Raw genomic sequence first — 22214 nt, 5'->3', positions numbered from 1 at the left:
TAGCCCTGGCTCTTTGAGAGAGAGAGGCCCATAGCCCTGGCTCTGTGAGAGAGAGAGGCCCATGGCCCTGGATCTGTGAGAGGCCCCGGCCCTGGCTCTTTGAGAGAGAGAGGCGCATGGCCCTGGCTCTGTGTGATTATGAGACCAACATACATGGTGACTGTGGGGTTCTCCTGATCTGTTTATTCATCTGATAGAGAGAGAGGGGAGAGGAGAGAGAAAAGAAAAGAAAGATAGAGTGAGAATTTGTGATGAGCGTGAGTGACAAATGGATATAGTGAAAGTAGGAGAAAGAAAGAGAGAGAGAGAGAGAGGGGGAGAGAGAGAGAGAGAGGGAGGGAGAGAGGGAAGGAGAGAGAGAGAGAGAGAGAGAGAGAGAGAGAGAGAGAGAGAGAGAGAGAGGGAGGGAGAGCGAGGGGGAGAGAGAGAGTGAGAGAGAAGGAGGGAGAGTGAGTGTGAGAGAGAGAGAGAGAGCGAGGGGGAGAGAGAGAGAGGGAGAGAGAGGGAGGGAGAGTGAGTGAGTGAGAGATGGAGGGAGGGAAGGAGGGAGAGTGAGGGAGGGAGAGGGAGAGAGAGCGAGGGGGAGAGAGAGGGAGGGAGGGAAGGAGGGAGAGAGAGGGGGAGAGTGAGGGAGGGAGAGAGAGGGGGGGAGAGAGAGGGGGGGAGAGAGAGAGGGAGGGAGAGTGAGAGAGGGAGAGCGTGGGAGGGAGGGAGGGAGGTAGAGAGGTTGAGAGAGAGAGAGAGAGAGTGACAAGTGACTTGAAAAAAATATATATATATATTGGGCAGGAGAGAGTGTGGTCAGAAGTTGATAAAAATAAAACAATAAAGCATCAACAAGCGGCCCACCCTGCTGGTCTTGCTCCAGCTTGCCTCCCTGCTAATTTGAGTATGTCCTCACACCTCCACTCTCCTCGGCAGATTCATAAATCTCATTCCCATTATCCCGCTAATTAGCCAGGATTACAGGAGCATGTAATGCCCCCGCTTCCCAATAGATTGATTGGAGGATGGTCTCTTTGTTTTGAAATCACTTCCTGATTGATGTACAGAGCCCTAGTTTGCAATTGTAATGGCCCAGATGTTAACAATCAAATGCGTTTCCGCTCCAGGAAGTAACAGTCTGTCATGGAAGAGGAGCCAGCCAGGCGTGTAGCTGCACATCACAGGAGGGAGGGAGGGAGGGATGGGGAGGGAGGGATGGGGAGGGAGGGAGGGTGGTGGAGAGAGGAGAGGAAGAGAAGGGTTAGATTCAGGAGCTTTGGCAGGTGTGGACGGCTGGTGAGATAGAGAGATGGCACACTGTACACCCATGTTTACATCCCCTGTCTGGTCCTCCTCTCACCCCTAAACACATGTCCAGAGCACCAGGCAGGCACCTGGAGGTCCAGAGCACCAGGCAGGCACCTGGAGGTCCAGAGCACCAGGCAGGCACCTGGAGGTCCAGAGACCAGGCAGGCACCTGGAGGTCCAGAGACCAGGCAGGCACCTGGAGGTCCAGAGACCAGGCAGGCACCTGGAGGTCCAGAGCACCAGGCAGGCACCTGGAGGTCCAGAGACCAGGCAGGCACCTGGAGGTCCAGAGACCAGGCAGGCACCTGGAGGTCCAGAGCACCAGGCAGGCACCTGGAGGTCCAGAGACCAGGCAGGCACCTGGAGGTCCAGAGACCAGGCAGGCACCTGGAGGTCCAGAGACCAGGCAGGCACCTGGAGGTCCAGAGCACCAGGCAGGCACCTGGAGGTCCAGAGACCAGGCAGGCACCTGGAGGTCCAGAGCACCAGGCAGGCACCTGGAGGTCCAGAGACCAGGCAGGCACCTGGAGGTCCAGAGACCAGGCAGGCACCTGGAGGTCCAGAGACCAGGCAGGCACCTGGAGGTCCAGAGCACCAGGCAGGCACCTGGAGGTCCAGAGACCAGGCAGGCACCTGGAGGTCCAGAGACCAGGCAGGCACCTGGAGGTCCAGAGACCAGGCAGGCACCTGGAGGTCCAGAGCACCAGGCAGGCACCTGGAGGTCCAGAGACCAGGCAGGCACCTGGAGGTCCAGAGACCAGGCAGGCACCTGGAGGTCCAGAGACCAGGCAGGCACCTGGAGGTCCAGAGACCAGGCAGGCACCTGGAGGTCCAGAGCACCAGGCAGGCACCTGGAGGTCCAGAGACCAGGCAGGCACCTGGAGGTCCAGAGACCAGGCAGGCACCTGGAGGTCCAGAGCACCAGGCAGGCACCTGGAGGTCCAGAGCACCAGGCAGGCACCTGGAGGTCCAGAGACCAGGCAGGCACCTGGAGGTCCAGAGCACCAGGCAGGCACCTGGAGGTCCAGAGACCAGGCAGGCACCTGGAGGTCCAGAGACCAGGCAGGCACCTGGAGGTCCAGAGACCAGGCAGGCACCTGGAGGTCCAGAGCACCAGGCAGGCACCTGGAGGTCCAGAGACCAGGCAGGCACCTGGAGGTCCAGAGACCAGGCAGGCACCTGGAGGTCCAGAGACCAGGCAGGCACCTGGAGGTCCAGAGACCAGGCAGGCACCTGGAGGTGTTGCTGTCAGCTGAAGCACAGACTCTGAAACGTGTCTCGCAGGTCAGGTGCTGGGCTCTGGAAGTTTCCAGTGTTTAAGCCATCGTTTGAATTCAACCCCTCAGGCCTTTCTAAGACACACATCAGTGGACAAAGAGTGACTGTCCCTTTTTCACAAAAAAAACATTAGAAGGCCCATTTCATTACAGAAGGAGACAGGACACTCATACAACGCATAAAGGAAGTTGTTATTTGTTAACAGTCACTGTCTGTCAGCAACAAAATATCTCACCAGTGCCCGAGGCCTCTTGTGCTGCATCGTGAAGCAGAGCTCAACATCGTCCACTAGAGGGCACTATTGTCTCACCCAAACCACTCCCCTCCCTCGCCTCTCCACTTCTTTCTTCTTACCCTTCACCCATAAATCACTTTCCAGGATGGTTAATGGATATGGAAGCAGATCGTGAGTGAGCTATCTGTGGAGCGATAATTTAAGTGAAGATCCTCACACTGATCTCAGTGAAAGGTTATTTATTTCAACAATAATGCAGGACACAGAGAGGGTTAGGGTGGGGAGTGGGGGGATTGCTCATCTCCAATGGAGCGGGGTGTAAATTGGGTTCACTTTCCCCAATGAAAATATGGAAGCGCAGTTTATTTTCTACTTCCTGCTCATAGAGGGCTGCTCTGCCCTGCCAAGGGTGTCTGGGCTGAGGAGGGGGCCTGCGTGGAGGACTGGGAGCTGGGTGCAGACCTTGACGAACGCCCCTGTCGTCCCTGTGTCTCCTCCAGGCCTGGGAGGCCTGGCCCTCATCTACTGGTACCCACTCTCCACTAATTAAATGGTTTGACCACAATAAGGATGGTCTATTGTGTGGCGTTATGAAAAGACCCTGACCATAGCTTTTACTGTATGAAGGGTAGTCAGGAGACGTGTGCGTGCTTCTGTTTGTGTGTGTGTGCGTGCTTCTGTTTCTGTGTGTGTGTGTGTGCTTCTGTTTGTGTGTGTGTGCGTGTGTGTGTGCTCTGTGTGTGTGTGTGTGCTTCTGTGTGTGTGTGTGTGTGTTCCCATGAGCTGTGCTGTATCGATCGTCTGTGTGTTGGGTGAGCCCCAGGCCTCTCCACCCAGCCCAGATCGTCCTGCTCTCCCCTCATGCAGAAAAGAGTGTGATTAGGGCCGGCTGACATGTCTGAACAGGGCTGGGCAGGGAGCAGGAAACGGCTCCATATGCCTCATCCCCCCCCGTGCATCTGTGTCGACTGGTTCTGCTTCACATGACGGGCCCTCCGCACCAGACCCTCCGCACCAGACCCTCCGCACCAGACCCTCCGCACCAGACCCTCCGCACCAGACCCTCCGCACCAGACCCTCCGCACCAGACCCTCCGCACCAGACCCCCCGCACCAGACCCTCCGCACCAGACCCTCCGCACCAGACCCTCCGCACCAGACCCTCCGCACCAGACCCTCCGCACCAGACCCTCCGCACCAGACCCTCCGCACCAGACCCTCCGCACCAGACCCTGACCAGGCCCTCCACACCAGGCAAGGACACGGCAGAAACATGGCCGCATGTAGCAGAAACATGGCTGGTTGTGGCAGGGCTCACAGTGGAACGTAAAGGCAAACATCAGCCCGCGTGGGCACGTGACAGGGAGCCGTCCCGTACCGGGGTGCTGTGGACGTCTACCATGCCTCAGAGTCTCACACTGTCAGCCAGATATGCATCAGACACCAGCGCGCTGTGAGACTTCTCCATAGGGCGGCATCTTGACAGACTGAGCGTCATGATAAGCCCCTGTCATAGAGATATTACACACACATCTATGCTCCCCCGCTAAACGCCTTCTTTCAGATTCTCCACGGGCGTGAAGATGTGTTGCCCTGCAGGCCAGCCTAGAACCCTCCCTCCACAGGATGTGCTGGCGGCCCCTTAAGCACCACACTTCTCTGTTTGCGGCCCTGACATGGCAGGTGAGGGAATCTGGCCCTTGGGAGTCGCGGAGGGACTTACCAGGCAGGGGAATCCGATCCAGGCACTCCGGGTTGGGGCTCTGGAGGGGCAGGCTCCATCCCAAGATGGGCCTGCTGATCAGCCTCCCTCCCTGGGGGTGGGGGGAGACCTCCTCCCCCCTGGCCTCCAGATGGGGGTCACAGCCAGGCCTCTTCAGAAGCCTCACAGGGGGACATCCTGGTCGCTGGTCCCAGGGGAGAGGGGAGTGGCAGCTGCAACCCTGCCAGGCTCCTGGAGCCCCAGGGTGGACCTGCTGCTCTGCTTGTGCCCCGGTGGCATGTGACACATGGGGACATGCTTGTGCTCTCCTGCCTGGTTGGAGCGGAGGTCCTGATGGAGGAGCGAGGCAGCAGGAGGATCTCAGGCCCATATGTCTGTGGAGAGAGATGGAGAGAGAGGGGTGGGGGAGAGAGAGATGGAGAGAGAAAGAGGGAGAGACAGACAGAGAGGAAGAGATAGAGAGCGAGGGAGAGATGGAGAGAGAGACAGACAGAGGTAGAGATAGAGAGACAGAGGGAGAGAGAGAGAGAGGGACAGAGAGGGAGAGAAAGGGAGTGAGAGAGAGATGGAGAGAGAGACAGAGGGAGAGAGAGGGACAGAGAGGGAGCGAAAGGGAGTGAGAGATGGAGAGAGGTAGGTGTTGTGACAATTGCAAAAAATGTAAGTGTGGGACTATTCATTTATTCATTAAACAAATAAATATATGACATTTCCCTAAATATTGGGATGGTAAGGATGGGATGAGGAAATGCAGAACTCACATATCATCTACATATAAATGAAATCTGTTTTCACGCACACCACTGTCTTTTATTCCAAACACAACTCCCACTTCCTTTCATCGCAAGACGGAGAAATCTACAGGAGAGAGAAAAAGACAAGAGAGAAACAACCATTCTAAGCCTCCCTTTTGAAGTTACGGAAGCCGTTATTAAAAGTGTGGCGTGATTGATAACCTGTCAGTCATTGGAATAATCAGGACCAATCCCGTTGCTCGCAGACGACCCTTCCTCCCGCCCTCATTCCTTCTGCCCCTATCAACCACCAACCCATCCACCTGCCATTGGAAACCTGTAATTGAATGATTTTTTGTCATTATTTTGATTAATCATATTAATTTGTACTAATTAAGAGATGGTTTGAAGTGATGACAATTAGATTAATGAAATTAGTTTGAGCTTTTTCCCCCCCCCCACCTCATATGAGGAATAAAGAAAAAGCGATCAGAACTGTTATGAAACAGTTGGCAATCTGGATTTTGGGACTAATTGAATGTCTGATTTTATTAATGATGAAATTTATAAAAGTCCTTGGGGGGGAAATTAACACAGATTCAGCTGCTAAGAGTGGAAAATTAATTAAAATTCCTGGAGATATTCCTGACGTTAAAGGCTCCTGTGTTAACCCCAGACCCGTGGATGGCTGCAGTGTAAACTCAAGATCACTGCATGGCCAAAGGAAAGATGGATGGGATTTTAAGTGGCGACAAAAGAAATTAAACGCTTAAAAAGACCCCTGGATTAATGGTTTTCATCTCAAGTAGTTCTGTTGATTCTGATTGGCTGACCACTACACCAATCAACATTAAGAAATGGATAGTTTTTCAGCTCATTGGCAGTTTGTCAGACAGTTGCTGTCACTCTACATCACGCTGCACTGGCGTTCCCCTGGACATCCTACCCATAACACCCTCCCTGACCTCGCCCAAAACACCCTCCCTGACCTCGCCCAAAACACCCTCCCTGACCTCGCCCAAAACACCCTCCCTGACCTCGCCCAAAACACCCTCCCTGACCTTGCCCAAAAAGATGTCTTCTTCAGGCTACGTGAACAAATAACCACAGCATATCTGGGTATTGTGCAAGAAAACATTTAACTCATCTCAAAACCTAATAGCTTCACCTGGGAACCCCTGATGTCCGGTCCTGGCTAGAGCGCTGCGTTCTGGGAAGGCTCCAGGCCGGCCGGGAGGAGCGGGGGGCCGCCTGCTCCGGTGATTGACACCTGGGTCAGCCCATGCCAGTCAGGGTGCAGTGGGGGTCTGACACTTGTGTTCCACGGGCGCTGCCCGCTCCTCCGGTTCTGCATATTCACCAGCCTGTCTCCCTCTCCACAGGCCAATTCATAATTAACAGCTGTTGGCTTGTCAAGAGTGGCCCTGGCCATGGCACATGCACATACATTTATATTCACCGAGAAGACCCCCGTGTCATGGATGGATTTCAGGGGCCGTGAACTCATCCTCCTCCCCTGAATGATGGACACACACCTGAACGCTCAAACACTCACAGCCAGCCTGCTGCCACCTCAACACAGTCTCTCTCTCCCTCTCTTTTTCTCCCTCACTCTCCCTTTCTCCTCCCTCCCTCTCTCTCTCCTTTCTGTTTCTCTGCCTCTCTCTCTGGCTTTCTTTTGCTTTTTCTCCCTCTCCTAATCTCTCACTCTCTCTCTCCCTCTCTCTCTGCCTGCCTCCCCCTCTCTCTTTCTCCCTCCCCAAGTCAGCTCCTACTGTCATGGGCTCAGGAACTTCTGCATAAACTCCAGTCTGTCTGGCCGGCAAAAAAGGTATGAAAATGAAGATCCAGGGCTGGCCAGGCCTCCGCTGTGTGTGTTTGTCATGCCTGTTTAGCTGAAGTTGAAATGTAAATACGGACCACGGGAGATCTCCGCCGAGATATGCTGCTTGAAATTCTAATAAACAAGTAGCTGTCCACTTGTAATAAATGATACCCATAAAAAAGGGTGATTCCCTGAACAGATAAAGATGAAAAGTAATTGTTTGTGCTCACACAAAATTAATCAGATCAAAACAGGGGCAATCATTTTAAAGAGACACCAAAGCCATAAAAAAAAGAGCTGTGATAAAGTATTGGCTATCAGGCATGAAGTCTGGAGGTTAGCATTACAATAAGATGGAGGCCTTGTATTCAGGAGGAGGGAGATAGGATTATTGCATATATTCAAAGAGGAAGGAAATGTTTATGGTACATAACCAGAACCGTCTCTGAGATCCAAGGTCGTCAACAATGTGCTGTTCAGAGCTCACAGAGAACAGTATTGGAGCAAAGTATACTATACACCACTAAAACTTAAATGTAATTTAATGTGAAAATGATTATGACGATGATGATTACAGATTAAAACTTCTAAACTCTCATCTCTGACAAATTAGAATTGTTTCTTATTTTGGGACCAATCCATTTATGGTTATCACACATGGACATTTCAGAATAAAAACAACTTCTGATTTGAATAGGGATCGCTTCCTAATTATTGACTTTGCCTCAACACAGGTTATTTGTATCTGTTCCCCACACACGCGTGTTGCCAGAGGAGCCAGTAGCCGTGGGCAGTCAACACAAACAGAGAGCCTGCCATCCGAATGAGGGCCTGGACATGCCAGGCCACCTGGGCAGAGGGGACGCACAGCAAACAAAGTTATTGTCACAGCTTTCAGATGCTAAATACACAGAACACACTGCAGGGATGGGCCCACCGCTCCCTCTGTCCGAGGCCAGGTGCAGCCTCCCCCGGCCTGGCTCCAGGGCTGTTTACCAGAGCAGAGGAGAGACAGAGATCCTGGTCCACATAAACAACATCAGTATTGACTCACCTCAGAGGGCATTTGTTTACCGGCGCAATGTGCTGTGCTGCTTCGCCCCCGTTAGAATAATGTATTCATTCAGCAGCTTTTTTCCAGAGCGACGCACAGAACGTGCAACCTCTTGATCTGCAGTCAAATGCTCCAACCACCAAGCTAAAACCTCTTTCCTTCTGTGTTACACAAGTGTGTTTGTTGAGGAGGGGTGCTGGACAGCGCCCGTGCCCGCAGCTTCAGAACACGTCCTCCCGTTAAGTCTCCTCATGGACGTCCCTTCTGAGGCCTGTCAATCCCTCATGAGGGACGGAGGAGGACGACAGCCCAAAGTATAACGAACAGCAGCCCTGTCAGTTGAAACGATCAACAAGTCTTCCAGTTAGCAGCTGTCCTAATTGACTGGATGACAAGCTGGGACTTCTCTGGAGAGGATTGTGTGCTTTGGCAAGTGTCTCGTCTGGTTACAGGAAAAAGATCACATTTGAAAGGAGGGGGAAGACCGACGCCAAAGGCAGCGGTCCTCAGAAACTCTTAACAGCGAAAAAATTCCCTGCTCTCTTTATTCTTGTCTGGCAGGTTGTAATGGAGTTAATTGTACAATAAAAGCTATTCTCTAAATCATTTCCTCTCTGTCCATACAAGATTGATCACGGAACCAATCCTTTCTACTGCTGTAATTTTCATATTTAATGAGCGTGACTCCAAAACTATTACACTAATTAGTCAAATCTCACATATCGTTAATGATGCTCGCAGTAATTAATATTGTATTTAATTAAAAAATGACCCATTTCAGTGCCTTGCATGCAGGCATTGCTGGTTGATTTGCCTGGGGGTAGGAGGGAATGGAGGAGAGGGGGTGTGCCAGGGGGGAGGGAGGGGGGCTGGGCATTTGGACAACATGTTGATGGATAGAGAGGGAGAGGAGAGGGGGAGGATGAGCGAGGCGGACAGAGAGAGGGACAGGTGTAGGTGCTGTGAGTGTCTCTCTCCCTCTGCTGTGTGGTTGCAGCTTCCTGGTTTGCTGCAGCATATGTCTGAGTGGTTATCATGTGCTCAGAACCCCCCCCCCTTCCTCTCTGGAGGCAGCCAGAAGGCTCTTGTGATTTATGTGGGCCCCTTGTTCCACAGTGCATACACTGGAAAATCTCCAGTTTACACAAGAATTGCCTGAAAAATGAGATCTGTGACTACATTCTTTTCATTAGCGACTTACGCTAGCGTGGCGGTGGGAACCCTCTGGGCTTCTAATGATGCGCTCCCGCGCAGGCCCGATGCGCTCCCGCGCAGGCCTAGCCCCGGCAGCTGTTCACGGCTCCTCTCATTACCGCCAATATCCATGTCACAAACACTCTTATTTAATCTAGACAACAATTAAAGGGGAGGAAAACAAAGTTGGTAAACTTGACGCTGAGAGAGAGAGATGTGTGCACGGCGGCACAAACACCAGGAAGTCACACGCGATAAGATACGTGAACAAACACACCGGACTCACGCACGCACAATCGCTTGGTCGTCTGTGTGATCTGAATAACTTACTGGTTAGTTAGACTAGATATGGGATGGAATGTCTTAATGCTTAGTGCCCTTCAGTCGTGTCCATTTGCTTAGCTCAAACCAGGATTCATTTATTAACACAGTGATAGATATGTTCTCCCTCCTGACGCACAGACACAAATACATTTACATTATGTTATTCAATCACTTCCTTAGTCTAGGAACATGCAAACGTCAGCCCTGGCCTCGCGCCCCCACTCCCCTGCCCTCCCCCTCCTCCTCTCCCCTCCCCCTCCTCCTCTCCCCTCCCCCTCCTCCTCTCCCCCTCCTCCTCTCCCCCTCCACCCATCAGTAACAAACAATGATGCTTTAGACCCAGGCAGCAGTTGGGCTCTCTTATCTAAATAAGATTTAGCCTTCATTTAAGCGTGGGCCTCCATCAGTTTGGAGAGCTGGCGGAGGAGTAGTCAGCAGGATGGGAGACCTAGGGCAGCTCGTTTTATCTTTATTTATGTCTCTCTCTCTCTGTGTGCCTCTCTCTCTCTCTCTCTCTCTCTCTCTGTCTCTCTCTCTCTCTGTCTCTCTCTCTGTCTCTCTCTCTCTCTCTCTGTGTTCCCAGCAGAGGGTCTGGGTGTGCATGCGAGGGCTGCTGCCGTGAGACGCACTCAACAATGTAATTGGGGTGATGAAAAATTATCGTGATTGGGCGCATTGCTTCTACCCCCATCCCCCCTTCCTCCCCCCCCAACCTCCCCAGCCCCTCTCCCACTCCTCCCAGCACTCCCCCCTACCAGTAATAACATCTCCTGGCCCATCTGTCACCATCTAATGTGACAAAGTTTTTATCGCATGTATTAAGGCGGCCAGATTAAAAAGTAAATACGGCAATCTCACCAGGCCCTGCGCTGGCAGGTTATGGCACATTTCACGGTGGCCTGAGCACCTCATCAGTGTTCCGCCGCCTGTGCCCCTGGCAGGGAAACAAACAGGCCCTCGGGGAACAGCGCCTGGGGAGTTGGAGGAGAGGGGGTCGGGGCGGGGGGCAGCGGGGTTGCAGGGGGACTGGGGCGGAGAGGGGGGAAGGCGGGGTGTTCGGCTAGGGGGGATTGGGGTTAAGGAGATGTTAAAGGAAACCATTAATGTTACATGTCTTCTTCCCCATAGGTGGACTCCAGCAGAAGATGGCTCCCTCCCCCTCACTGCTTTGTTCCCTGGACCTCCTCCTCCCCTCCTCCTCCTCCTCCTCCTCCTCCCCGTCACTGCTTTGTTCCCTGGACCTCCTCCCCTCCTCCTCCTCCTCCTCCCCGTCACTGCTTTGTTCCCTGGACCTCCTCCTCCTCTCCTCCTCCATGCTTCTTCCTCTCCCCCTGGCAGACTGGCCAAGGTGTGGACAGAGCAGGGAGACTGCGGAGGTAGAAGGAGGTGGAGGGAGGGGTAGAGGGGTAGATGGAGGTGGAGGGAGAGAGGTAGAGGAATGTAGTGGGAGGGGTAGAGGGAGATGGAGGGAGGTGGAGAGAACACTAGGACTGTTTAGCACCTCCACGTGTCACTAGCACAGCACACGGACACCCCAAACTTCCGTAGAGGCTTCTGTCAACAAACCATGTTGGGGTGTCTTTACTGACTGATCGACCAGTCATCGTCTCTCTCAGGTCTGAGCTTCAGCGCTGCGTCCCTGCTCTCTCCCCCGGGCGTGTTGTGGAGCAGGAGCTGTGGTCAGTGACTCAAGTCTAACAGCTCCTCCTCCATCTGGCTGGTACAGGGTCTGTGGGGCTTGGGAAGAGCGCTCCACGCAGAGACACAACCTGCCCCAGAGTCGGGCTGGCAGATGGGGAGCTGAACGGAGGGTGCCTTTCAGATTAGCTGCTGTAATGGCTCATTTGGGCTCCTATGAGGAGGCATTAGCACATGTGTTCCATACGTCTGTGCCGAGGTCCATTACAGCGCCAGGAGAATCCTTCATACACCTCAGACGCACACCTCCGGAGTCCCTGTTACGGGTGGGGGGGAGGTTGGATGGATGGAACAGCGGTTCAAAATGTTCCCGAATTTTCCCCGAGGTACAAGCCGACAGTTGGACGCATCGTCAGTGCTATTTGACGTAGGAATCTCACGTGTTCCCTGTACCCTGCTAGCCCTGTACCCTGCTAGCCCTGTACCCTGCTAGCCCTGTACCCTGCTAGCCCTGTACCCTACTAGCTCTGTACCCTGCTAGCTCTGTACCCTGCTAGCTCTGTACCCTGCTAGCTCTATACCCTGATAGCCCTGCTAGCCCTGTACCCTGCTAGCCCTGTACCCTGCTAGCCCTGTACCCTGCTAGCCCTGTACCCTACTAGCTCTGTACCCTGCTAGCTCTGTACCCTGCTAGCTCTATACCCTGATAGCCCTGCTAGCCCTGTACCCTGCTAGCCCTGTACCCTGCTAGCCTTACCCAGCTCTGTCTCATCACAACACCTCTAAACATTTATCCGTGTCAGGAGCCTTTTTCGCTGTGTTGATAACAAACCCGCCGCTGCCGAGGAGCCATTAGAATAAAAGTGTTAATGAATGTTGGGGCAGCAGCAGGCTTGGCAGAGCAGGGAGAGGAGATTGTCACCGGCGCACCTGGGGCCGAGCCTCTCGCGCTGGGCTGTGGAGCAGCCTGACAGCCTGGCTGCTGACAGGTCTGTGACAGGCCGGTGTCTGCGTGGGCCGCTATCAGCAGCCCGCTCCAGAGGGAGACCCGGGGAACATGTGTAGCTGTCGCTCTGCCTGTCATTAGGGGCTGCTTAGCGAGGGAGACAAAACGAGCTCGCTCCGGTTCTCAATTAAGTGAGGGCGCAGGGTGCGGGCACGGGGTGCAGGCGAGGGGTGCGGGGTGTGCGTGTGACGGACAGGTGAGCGTGGTTGGCGGGGTGGTGTCGGGCCAGCGGCGAGGACAGGGAGGCCGCTGTGCCTTGCCAGTCGGCAGCAGATGCCAGTTCAGACGGCCAGGACCTGGGTGGCACCGGTCACAGCGGCCGCACTCCTGCCATGCTGAGGGCAGGGAGACGGGCTCTGAAAAGTGAAAAAGCTGCCATGAAAATGTCCACCTTCCTGTCTGATTGTGCAGGGATTATTTTACGGTGCTCTGTTCCACCACATCTATAAATATGGAGACAAATGGAGTGTTGATAAATACTTAAGGTGGACGAAAGGCCTGTGCTTAACTGTAATGCAGTGTCAAGCCTTCTAAAGCATCATCTGAGATGACCTGTGCCAATAGCTGGGTTTCCTTGACTGGCCAGTACTGTGTTGTCAGTCATTGTACTCTATGCTAGGAGTGTGTGTGTGCGTGTACAGGTATACACACACACACACACACGTGTGTGTATGTTGGATGTGTGTTGGTGTGTGTGTGTGTGTCTTGGACGTGCTGATAGACTGTCTGCCAGGCCACTGAAGATGGAGACTCAGAGCGCTGAAAAGGCCAGAGCCAGTCTGGAGTCAGTTCACCAGAGGGAAGCGGCCAGGAAAGGTCAAGTGGACACTTTACTGCATTCAAAGAGGAAAACGTGGGCTTTATAGAGCGGAAAAAAATCAATTCATAAACTCCTAACTGAAGGTTTTTCTGTTGAAGCGTGTGCATGTGTGAGTGTGTAGGTGCAGTGTTGGTCCTAAATGCCATCTGTGTGTGTGTCTCTCTCTACAGGTGTCTGCGTGTTTATCATGATATCGTAGACCTGAATGACCTATCACGTGTCTTTGGAGTACACCTTACACACACTACGCCTCATCTACCCAACCCACTTACTCCTGGCTGCAAGAGGATTGTGTGGAGAATCTCAAACAGCACAAAAGCAAATGGCCCAAAAATTCCCAAATGGTTATTTCATAATTTAAAGAGTGCTACACAACTGATGCACTTTGTATTCATTCTAGGTATTTTACAGCACAGAAGTGGAAAATCGGATGATGGTTGAAGAGACTTGGGCGTCGCCACAGTATTTCTGTCAAGTGGCCATCCATCACTGATCCTGCAGCCACTCTGACCAGAGACTGCATGTGGATGATCTGCCGTTAAACTGAACGCTGCGGATTAATCAAGACCAGAGGATCGTTTTTAGGGACATGAGGAGGGGAATACTCGTAATGACTGGAGGGTGACGACAATGAGATGATGAGGAGGAAGAGGAGATTAATTGCTTTAATCCTAATATAATTTAGAACACAAACTGAGGGTCACAGAGAGAAAACAAATAATATAAAAAAGTAGTTTTGTTTTTTACTTCCTGGTTGGCGCATCCAAATGCCTAAAGTACGCTATGTTCACCTCCTTCCTGTTTCCTTCCTGTTTCTGGTCAGCTGACACCCCCTCAGTTAGCCTAGCTGTGCCTGTGTTGAGGGGTGAGCCAAGGTCAAGACCCTGCGGCCCTCCTGTCTCTCCTGCATGCCAATTAATTCCCAAGCAGTGGGTGGAGAGGCCTGATTTTACTAGCCAGTCAAAGTGCCAATCAGCTTGATTGGCCGCAGTACCCCTGGTGTGGGTGCCATGGGGGTGGGGAGGTGAAGGGTAGCCCTGTGCACAGGCTGGTGGGGTGGGGAGGCTTGCATCGCTGTTTAGCCTAACTCCCAGTACTTATGTTGTTAGCATCTTTGTTTAACAAAACGGTATTCCTGATTTAATTAACACTTCAATTAGCCGTAATTGCATAAACACTCGGCTAATAACTGGAGAAAGCCAGTTGTAAGCAGCGAAACATTTGAAGGAGTTTTTCTCATTACGGCAATGAGAGCAATCTTGTTACACAAATGATAATTAGGTATCATTAGCACACACAAACTGGGTTAATTACGGGAGCGACACACAAACCCTTTAGACGGACTGATCAAAGTTCAGGGCCGGCATCATTAGGTGTAATCCAAGCTAAAACAAGCACTGTGGTTATCGTCCCCGTCAGCTAGCTACTGTAGTAAGATGCTACAAAAACAAAATATGAATACGCCAAGAATCATCCATTATAGGATGTTTTTTTTTTTTTATCATACTTTCAGCTTCCTTCTTATCATCGCCCAGGCTTCCTCTCTCTTTATTCATGAAATATTCCTGCGGTAATCTGTAGCTCTCGGTGCATTCCTCGCCGGCCGACACACACCTGAACTTTGATACTCTTTAGAATAATTGCATATCAGCACGCGGCATCTCAACAGCGCGCACCAAACAAGCTCTTATGCATGGCAAAAACCCCACTGTTTGCATAAGCCCATTTATTATGAGTGATAGCGCTGCCTTCGCTGACATTTCGTAAACTGGAAGCGCCTAATCTTGTTTGGGCTTGATACTTATTAAAATACCAGAATAGTGGGCTAGCAGACGGCCAGAGCGTCCTGGCTGCCCACAGCCTGATAGGCGTCTGTGTTTCAAATAAATACATTTGTCTTGTGGCGGGCTGGCTGGGAGACTGCGCGCCATGCCTGTACGAGGTGAGAGGGGCTCAGTGTGGCTGCCTGCCTGAGTCACATGATTTATGATCTTGAGCATGCAGCACCGAGACGTGGCTGAACGCTGAGGAGTTAAAGAGGGCCGGGCAGAGAGGAGCAGGGAGGAGCAGTGTGGGGAGGTGGGGGGGAGGTGGTGTGCGTGCAGAGAGGAGCAGGGAGGATCAGAGAGGAGCAGGGGGGAGCAGTGTGGGGAGGTGGGGGGGAGGTGGTGTGCCTGCAGAGAGGAGCAGGGAGGATCAGAGAGGAGCAGGGAGGAGCAGGGAGGAGCAGGGGGGAGCAGGGAGGAGCACTGTCCTCCAGCCCTGTGGGTCTCCACTGAGGCTCTGCAGAAGGTACCCAGCACACAGCAGGGCAGGGGCTGGCAGGTTCACATGACGATGATTGTGTGGCAGAGGCAGGTGGAGGAGGAGAGTGTGTGTGTGTGTCAGGGTGGGAGTGTAGTGTGTGTGTGTGTGTGTGTGTGAGGGGGGGGGGGGGGGGTCATGGTAAGAGGAAGGGATAGCGTTGTTGGCGAAATAATTGAATTCTACAATGTCTGGCAGATATCTGAATGTGACTTTGTGAGCTCCGATCCTTTATCCCCTCCCCGTCCGAGTATTGACAGCTAAAAACAACAGCCATTATCTGTTAATTACATTAACATTTTATCAGCAGCGGGTTGCTGGGCGGCATGTCCCACAGCTGGAAGATAGCTGTCAGTCAGACGGCCGGGGGTGGGGGGAGACACGGAGGGAAGGCAGGAACCAGACCCAGGAGACCAGGGAGTCCACCAGGACCTGGAGCCCAGGCAGAGGCCTCCCCCCCTGGCCTGCCTCCCCTGCCCTGCCCCCTCCGGGCCTAACAGGGCTGGGACCTGACACCCCCACCTCAGCTGTCCTGACCACAGACCAAAGGCTAAGATAAGTAATGACACCTGCCAAGCCGCCTGACCCCTGGGCCAGGAGACACACTGACTCACAAAGCCACAGGACAACGAGCATGAGACCCAAGCAGGAACACATGCCCTTGCCTGGAATGTATGGTGACTGTCACCGAGCAAGCTTTTACTGACAGCTAAAAGTGGAACCACTGGCTCCGCAGTGGATCCGTGGTCCTGTATGTGTGAAAGCTGCCATGCAGGCTGCTGAAACTGTAGCTCTGTCCTCATTACCCCTCTCATATGCTGTCTGCCCAGGGTCCAGCTGCCAAGCTAGCCTGGGAAAGGGCCGGGCCTGGGCAGGGCCAGGGAGAGGAGGACAGGAGGAGCAGGTGCCAGGCACTGCCACAGAACTTGGCCATGGTCTCAGTCCGGTCGCTCCTGTCAATGAGAGGAGGTGGGGGGGGGCATGCCTGCAGGGGGGAGGGGGGGGGATCCACAATCCTCAATCGCATTACCCCCCCCAGGCTACAGGGGGCGGTTGTCGGGGGACCTGGCCCTGCACACACACACACACACCCCTCCCAGCCCTTGTTTATTGATTGGAAGCTGCCTTATAACTTAATATTTCACCTGCTTATTTCCCCGTCCAGGCCACTTCCTGTCAGAGGGGCGACGGGGGGATCAATGAGAACCTTGTCTGAGCGGGGGAAGGTCCTGGCAGGGTCGCCTGCTGACGGACAGGTCCCCCTGCCCCCCCCCTGCCCCCCCCTGCCTCCCGCTGGCAGCAGGACAGCTCACGGTCAACGAGGGAAGCCATGTTGCTCTGGGTGTTGTGACTCTCAACAATTAACAAAATGACTTTTGTTCACTCCCCCCTCCCCCCTCCCCCACACAAACTGACATGAGGGATACAAGATACTGTACACCTGCGGGCCAGCTCCTGAACCCCAGGGTTAAGGACCAGCCTCGGGCTACACAAACACAGGAACACACCGCCTCCACACACAAGCAACGCAGAGAACCGCCACTGACAAAAGAAAGAGTAAGAAAGAAAGAGATATCAAGTGTAGTAATCAAAATGAAGAATGGGGCTCCTGCTGCTTTCAACAAGAGCTAATTTATCACCAGAAAGTACGGATAAGTAGCTGAGTTGTTGCCGTTCAGTAAGTACCCGTTCTGCACCAAATTATTCCACCCCTGCCTGCGTGCGACCATAAATCACACACTTCCACACATCTTTTCGTATTAGCGGCCACGCTAGGCATGGGTGCGTACTCAGCTAGCAAACACAGACTAATAGGCTACAACTTTTAATTTGGAGAATGCAACCCCTCCTCCCCAACTCTACCCTCCCCCAATCCTTCATTCCCCCCCCCCCCACTTCCCCCCCCCCTCCACATCCCACTTCTCCCCTCCCCCCCCCCCCACCTCCCTCCTCCCTACACTAAAGTCACATTATCACCTGCAGGAGCCGACCATCCCCAGTCAGGTTTATCAGCCACCAGGAGCCGTTCCTCTGCTGATTACAGGCTGGTGTGGTGGACGGCTGCTGTGCTGGGCGCTGTGGTCGGGGGGGGGCTAGGGGTCACAGGGGTGGGTCTCCGCCCACCTCCAGGGAGGTCATCCCTTAACTCTGGACTCTCTGGGGGCCAACATGCAATCACCACAGTCCTCCACCTTCACAGTGGACCCCGTCACCTGGAAGACAAGGCTGGACAAGAGGGCCAAAGAGATGTTTCATACAGTAGCTGTATGTTTCCTTCCTGATGTACCAAATGATGTGAATTCACGTGCCACTTTGAAACGATTGGTGTCGTTCAGGCAGTCTTTATGTTAAAGATGATTTCAAGCTGATAATCGGACCGCAACTGTTCAAACTGACACTGCATGTTTTTATTTTTTTTCCATTTGTATGTTAATTTGAGAAATTGAAAAATTTAACAGGATGCCAAGTGTTGGTGAATCAGAGAGATATGAGGCCACTGACCTCTCTGCTAGAGACAGAAGCTATTCTAAACATTTGCAATGCATGGATTGCCGGTATTAAAAGAACTCTGCACTCAGACCTCAAGGATGCAGATTTATGACAGCAGCTTAACTCTGCATGTGCCTGGTGTCTCTCTGCCTCACCCCCATCTCTCTGCCTAACCCCCATCTCTCTGCCTCACCCCCATCTCTCTGCCTCACCCCCATCCTCTGCCTCACCCCCATCCTCTGCCTCACCCCATCTCTCTGCCTCACCCCCATCTCTCTGCCTCACCCCCATCTCTCTGCCTCACCCCATCTCTCTGCCTCACCCCATCTCTCTGCCTCACCCCATCTCTCTGCCTCACCCCCATCTCTCTGCCTCTCTCAACCTACCTCCATGGAATAAAAACAACAGAACAATGGCCACCAAAATAAAAGCATGGCTAGGCTGTGGCGCTAGGCTGTGGCGCTAGGCTGGGATGTCCTGTGTAGGAGGACAGCAGCAGCGCAGTCAGACACTAAGGAGGCGTCTGGGCGTGATGGATGGAGTCTTTGACTTCCAGCAGAAGTGGCATGATGGTCTGGCATCTCTCTGAAGTGCTCCGCTCGCATTGTGACCAAATCCTGTTATGTCCCTGTTTCATTGTGTTGACAGCATGAGGGATGCTTGGTTTTGTTCTTCCCACTGTTGCGATCCATCATCTGCTGAGAGAGCGCCGTGGTGCTTTACCTCCCTCACCCCCTCTCCCCCCCTACTGACTCCCCCTTTCCCCTCCCCTGTCCTCAGTCTCTCGCTCTCTCTCCCCCTCCCTTTCCCTCTCCCTCTCTCCGTTTCCCTCTCTCTACCTCCCTCACTCTCTCCCTTTTCCTCTCTCTCTCTCTCTCTCTCTCTCTCTCTCCCTCTCCCTCCCTCCCTCTCCCTCTCCCTCCCTCTCTGTTGAGACATCTTGTCGTTGCCTCTGTGCTCCGGGGCCACTGGTCCACATGTGTGCTGTTAAATTACTCTCTCTGTTTTTCACCTCCTCCTCACTCCATTCCAGAGGAAGGCTCTCTGTATGAGGCCCAGGACAGGGCTCTCTGTATGAGGCCCAGGACAGGACAGGGCTCTCTGTACGGGGCCCAGGACAGGACAGGGCTCTCTGTACGGGGCCCAGGACAGGACAGGGCTCTCTGTACGGGGCCCAGGACAGGACAGGGCTCTCTGTACGGGGCCCAGGACAGGACAGGGCTCTCTGTACGGGGCCCAGGACAGGGCTCTCTGTACGGGGCCCAGGACAGGACAGAGGGAAGCACTGTGAGCTGCTGTTCAGAAACACTTAGCTCGTAAAGACGGCCTTCCATTTCCCGATCAATCTGGGTACTTAGAAGCGGATGTAATTTGATCTCAGTCAATGTGCTTAGTGTTGAAAGCATCCTGCTTGGTATACCTAACCTGGAGAGTAAGGAAACGGAATGTCCAAGCATCTAATTAACGCTCCAGTCTCACTTGATCACATTCTGGGCGGTCAATGAGTTGGGGGGGTTTAATCGTTTAATTATCACCCCAAAGTGGTCAAAGCTAATATTTAATTAGAAAATAAACACAAAAAAACGCAAGGCCCTCTTATCCAATCATAATCACTGAGGCGAGGACTCACAACGTGATAGGAGAGGAAACTCCCAGCATGCACTGCCGCATAAAAGACTCATAATTACTCAAACGCAATTAGCAGAACATTACAGGATTACCACCATGCTCAGGATTGCCTTTCATGCTTGTACGAGGAGAAAGCAAGGAGAGCGCTGATTCATGAGCCTCCCATTCGCTGACTGTAATGGACAGTGTTTATGTCACAGCGTAAGCACATCTACTGATAATTACGGTGTCAATGAGAGAGAACAGTAACACTGCCTTGATATTTAGGACTCTATATTTTATCTTCTCCATAATAAAAGCTTGTAAAGAAAATTTTATTATGAATATGCAGTCAAATTGAAGGGCTGTAATGATCGCTACCAATGCCAACACGGCTAAGGTGAGGTAACCCTAAAATTAATAAAAACGGTAAATAATTAAATGAACAGTTATAGTAACGATCCTGTATACTGTTATTCCTCGCCCCCGGCCAGGGAGCAGAGCTTCGCATCCCTCAACAGCCTAATAAGCACCCGTCGCCTGGGGAACTCATTCTGAGGTGGGGAGTTAGTCAGCGTGTATGAGGTGGGCTCAAGTGTCGAGATCTTATCTCATAAAGAGGCTTATAAATGTACAACTATCTCATGTCACATAAAGGAAGCGGCTGATTTATTCCTATTGATCAACTGCCGAGGGCTGTGACAGCCCTGTAACGGAAATCAACACCCTCTCAGCGTCAAGACGTGGATGTGTCTGTATAGGAGACACGCGCACATACCCACCCTGGCAGACTATGGAGATTACAATAAAACTGATGCATGATAAATCAAGTTTTGCTCCGAGTCTGGTGCTGAACGAGAGGATGTGTGCGTGGAGAGAGAGAGAGAGGGCAGGAGAGACTGACAGGTGGACGCGGCCATTAAAAAAAAGGAACGCAGTCTCTTTCGTTTCACGGGGCCTCTCTCTTTTACTTGGTGCTGAGTCTTGAAAACAACAAGTGCGGGAGAACTGATGTCTAAGTTTGTTTACTGTTTCTGGGACATCACAGCTGAGCGGCACTGGACGGTGACCCTCAACCTGTCTCAGTATGGTGCCCCAGAGGTGTCATAAACCCAGGCAGGGAGCTTTGGTTGGGATGACAGAGTGCCAGGCGTTTCCCACCAGGGTCTAATTTCCCCCTGTGAAAATGGATAGCACGTCCACGGTGTAGCTTAGTTTAAAATGCAAAATGTGGACATTATCTGGCACAGAGATTCAACGGCATCCATCACGCTATGCTAATGCAGCCCAGTGGTTAAGATATTCTAATGTAAGCCACCCTGGAGATGTAGGGGAATTAACACAAACAGAGCAGGGCGTCGGGAACACAGAGGGGTCAGGAGATAGGAGGGGACAGGGGAGTCGCGCTGAAGACAGGAGCTGACACACACACACACACAAATAAACACACATACACACTCATAAATACACACGCATACCTAAACACACACACCGGCTGGATGCTTCCGTTACACGGTTAGGCATAATTTAAGTTTATGTGTGTCTGGAGTCAGGTGGCTGAGCGGTGAGGGAATCGGGCTAGTAATCCGAAGGTTGCCAGTTCGATTCCTGGCCGTGCAAAATGACGTTGTGTCCTTGGGCAAGGCACTTCACCCTACTTGCCTCGGGGAGAATGTCCCTGTACTTACTGTAAGTCGCTCTGGACAAGAGCGTCTGCTAAATGTAAATGTCTGTGGCGAAAAGTGAAGCTAACGGTAGCTAACTACCTAGCCACAGTCACAAACTTAACTAACTTCACGACGCCACAAACCTTGTTAGCTTCTGGGAGATAGCTAGCTAAAACAACTAAAAGTTGCAGAAACGCCACATGCCAGGGTGATGATATCAACACCCTGTATTTCCGCCTTTCTTCGTACCGGTTAGCGCTAGGAAACCTCACACAGTAGTAGTCTGACTTGTTCAGCTGTACAAGTTACTTACCGGTCCAGGGATCAGGTCTGAATCTAGTAAACGCAGCCGGCTTCTCCAGGTAAGCAAATTGGTACATTATTCCTGCTGGGATGTACTCTTCTGTTGCTGATATATCCAGTTCTCCAAAGCACCGCATGCACCACCTGGTAGCCAGCTACAGTAGTAGCCTATGAAAGGTAGCTTAGTAGCTAGCTACCGAGTTAGCTAATACTTCGTACATTTTGTTTTCCCTGTATTTGCACTGTTGAGCTAGTAGGGCCTGATATATTAATAAAGAAATGAACCACAAAAGGAGCATCAAATTATGATTTTAAATACTGTAGAGTGTAGAGTAATCGATGCCATTCAACATCCGAATGATTGGGATGGATAACACTAGGCGCGAGCTGCGAGGTGGTTCTCCCTACTTATAGGGCGGATATCCGGTCACATGACCCCTGAGTCTTCAGACAGTGACATTGTTACTGACACATAGCCTAATGATCGCTAGGTGGCGGTTCTTCATCTTTCAGGCTGTTTAAAAGGTGAGATCTCCCCAATATTGTCTTTCTCTAAATGTTTAGATGTTTAATATTAGTTCAAACAATAGGTTTGGAGGTGATACAGTTTTTTACAGCTGCAACCGACGCAAGCACACCTCACAATTTCCAACAAAATTGTACCCTGTCTACTTCATTCATATTCACCTGTGATGTACTTAATATTTCACATAACTCAG

The 22214-nt window shown here is 52.3% G+C and overlaps 1 long non-coding RNA gene across 1 annotated transcript in view; it reads right to left on the bottom strand.

Moving 5' to 3' along the window:
• The window catches only part of LOC134027003 (uncharacterized), a 31106-nt gene extending 9214 nt beyond the window's left edge, over positions 1-21892 (bottom strand). The window contains exons 1-2 of the long non-coding RNA XR_009931402.1: positions 21506-21892; positions 4529-4902 (exon numbers count right to left, since the gene is read on the bottom strand). This is a non-coding gene — a long non-coding RNA (uncharacterized LOC134027003). The remainder of the gene's footprint in view (positions 1-4528; positions 4903-21505) is intronic.
• Between the last annotated feature and the right edge of the window lie 322 nt (positions 21893-22214).

The sequence above is a fragment of the Osmerus eperlanus genome, chromosome 9 (assembly GCF_963692335.1).
Source record: "Osmerus eperlanus chromosome 9, fOsmEpe2.1, whole genome shotgun sequence".
Taxonomy (NCBI): Eukaryota; Metazoa; Chordata; class Actinopteri; order Osmeriformes; family Osmeridae; genus Osmerus; species Osmerus eperlanus.
The sequence above is the reverse complement of the archived record's forward strand: the minus strand, read 5'-3'. Positions and strand labels throughout refer to the sequence as shown.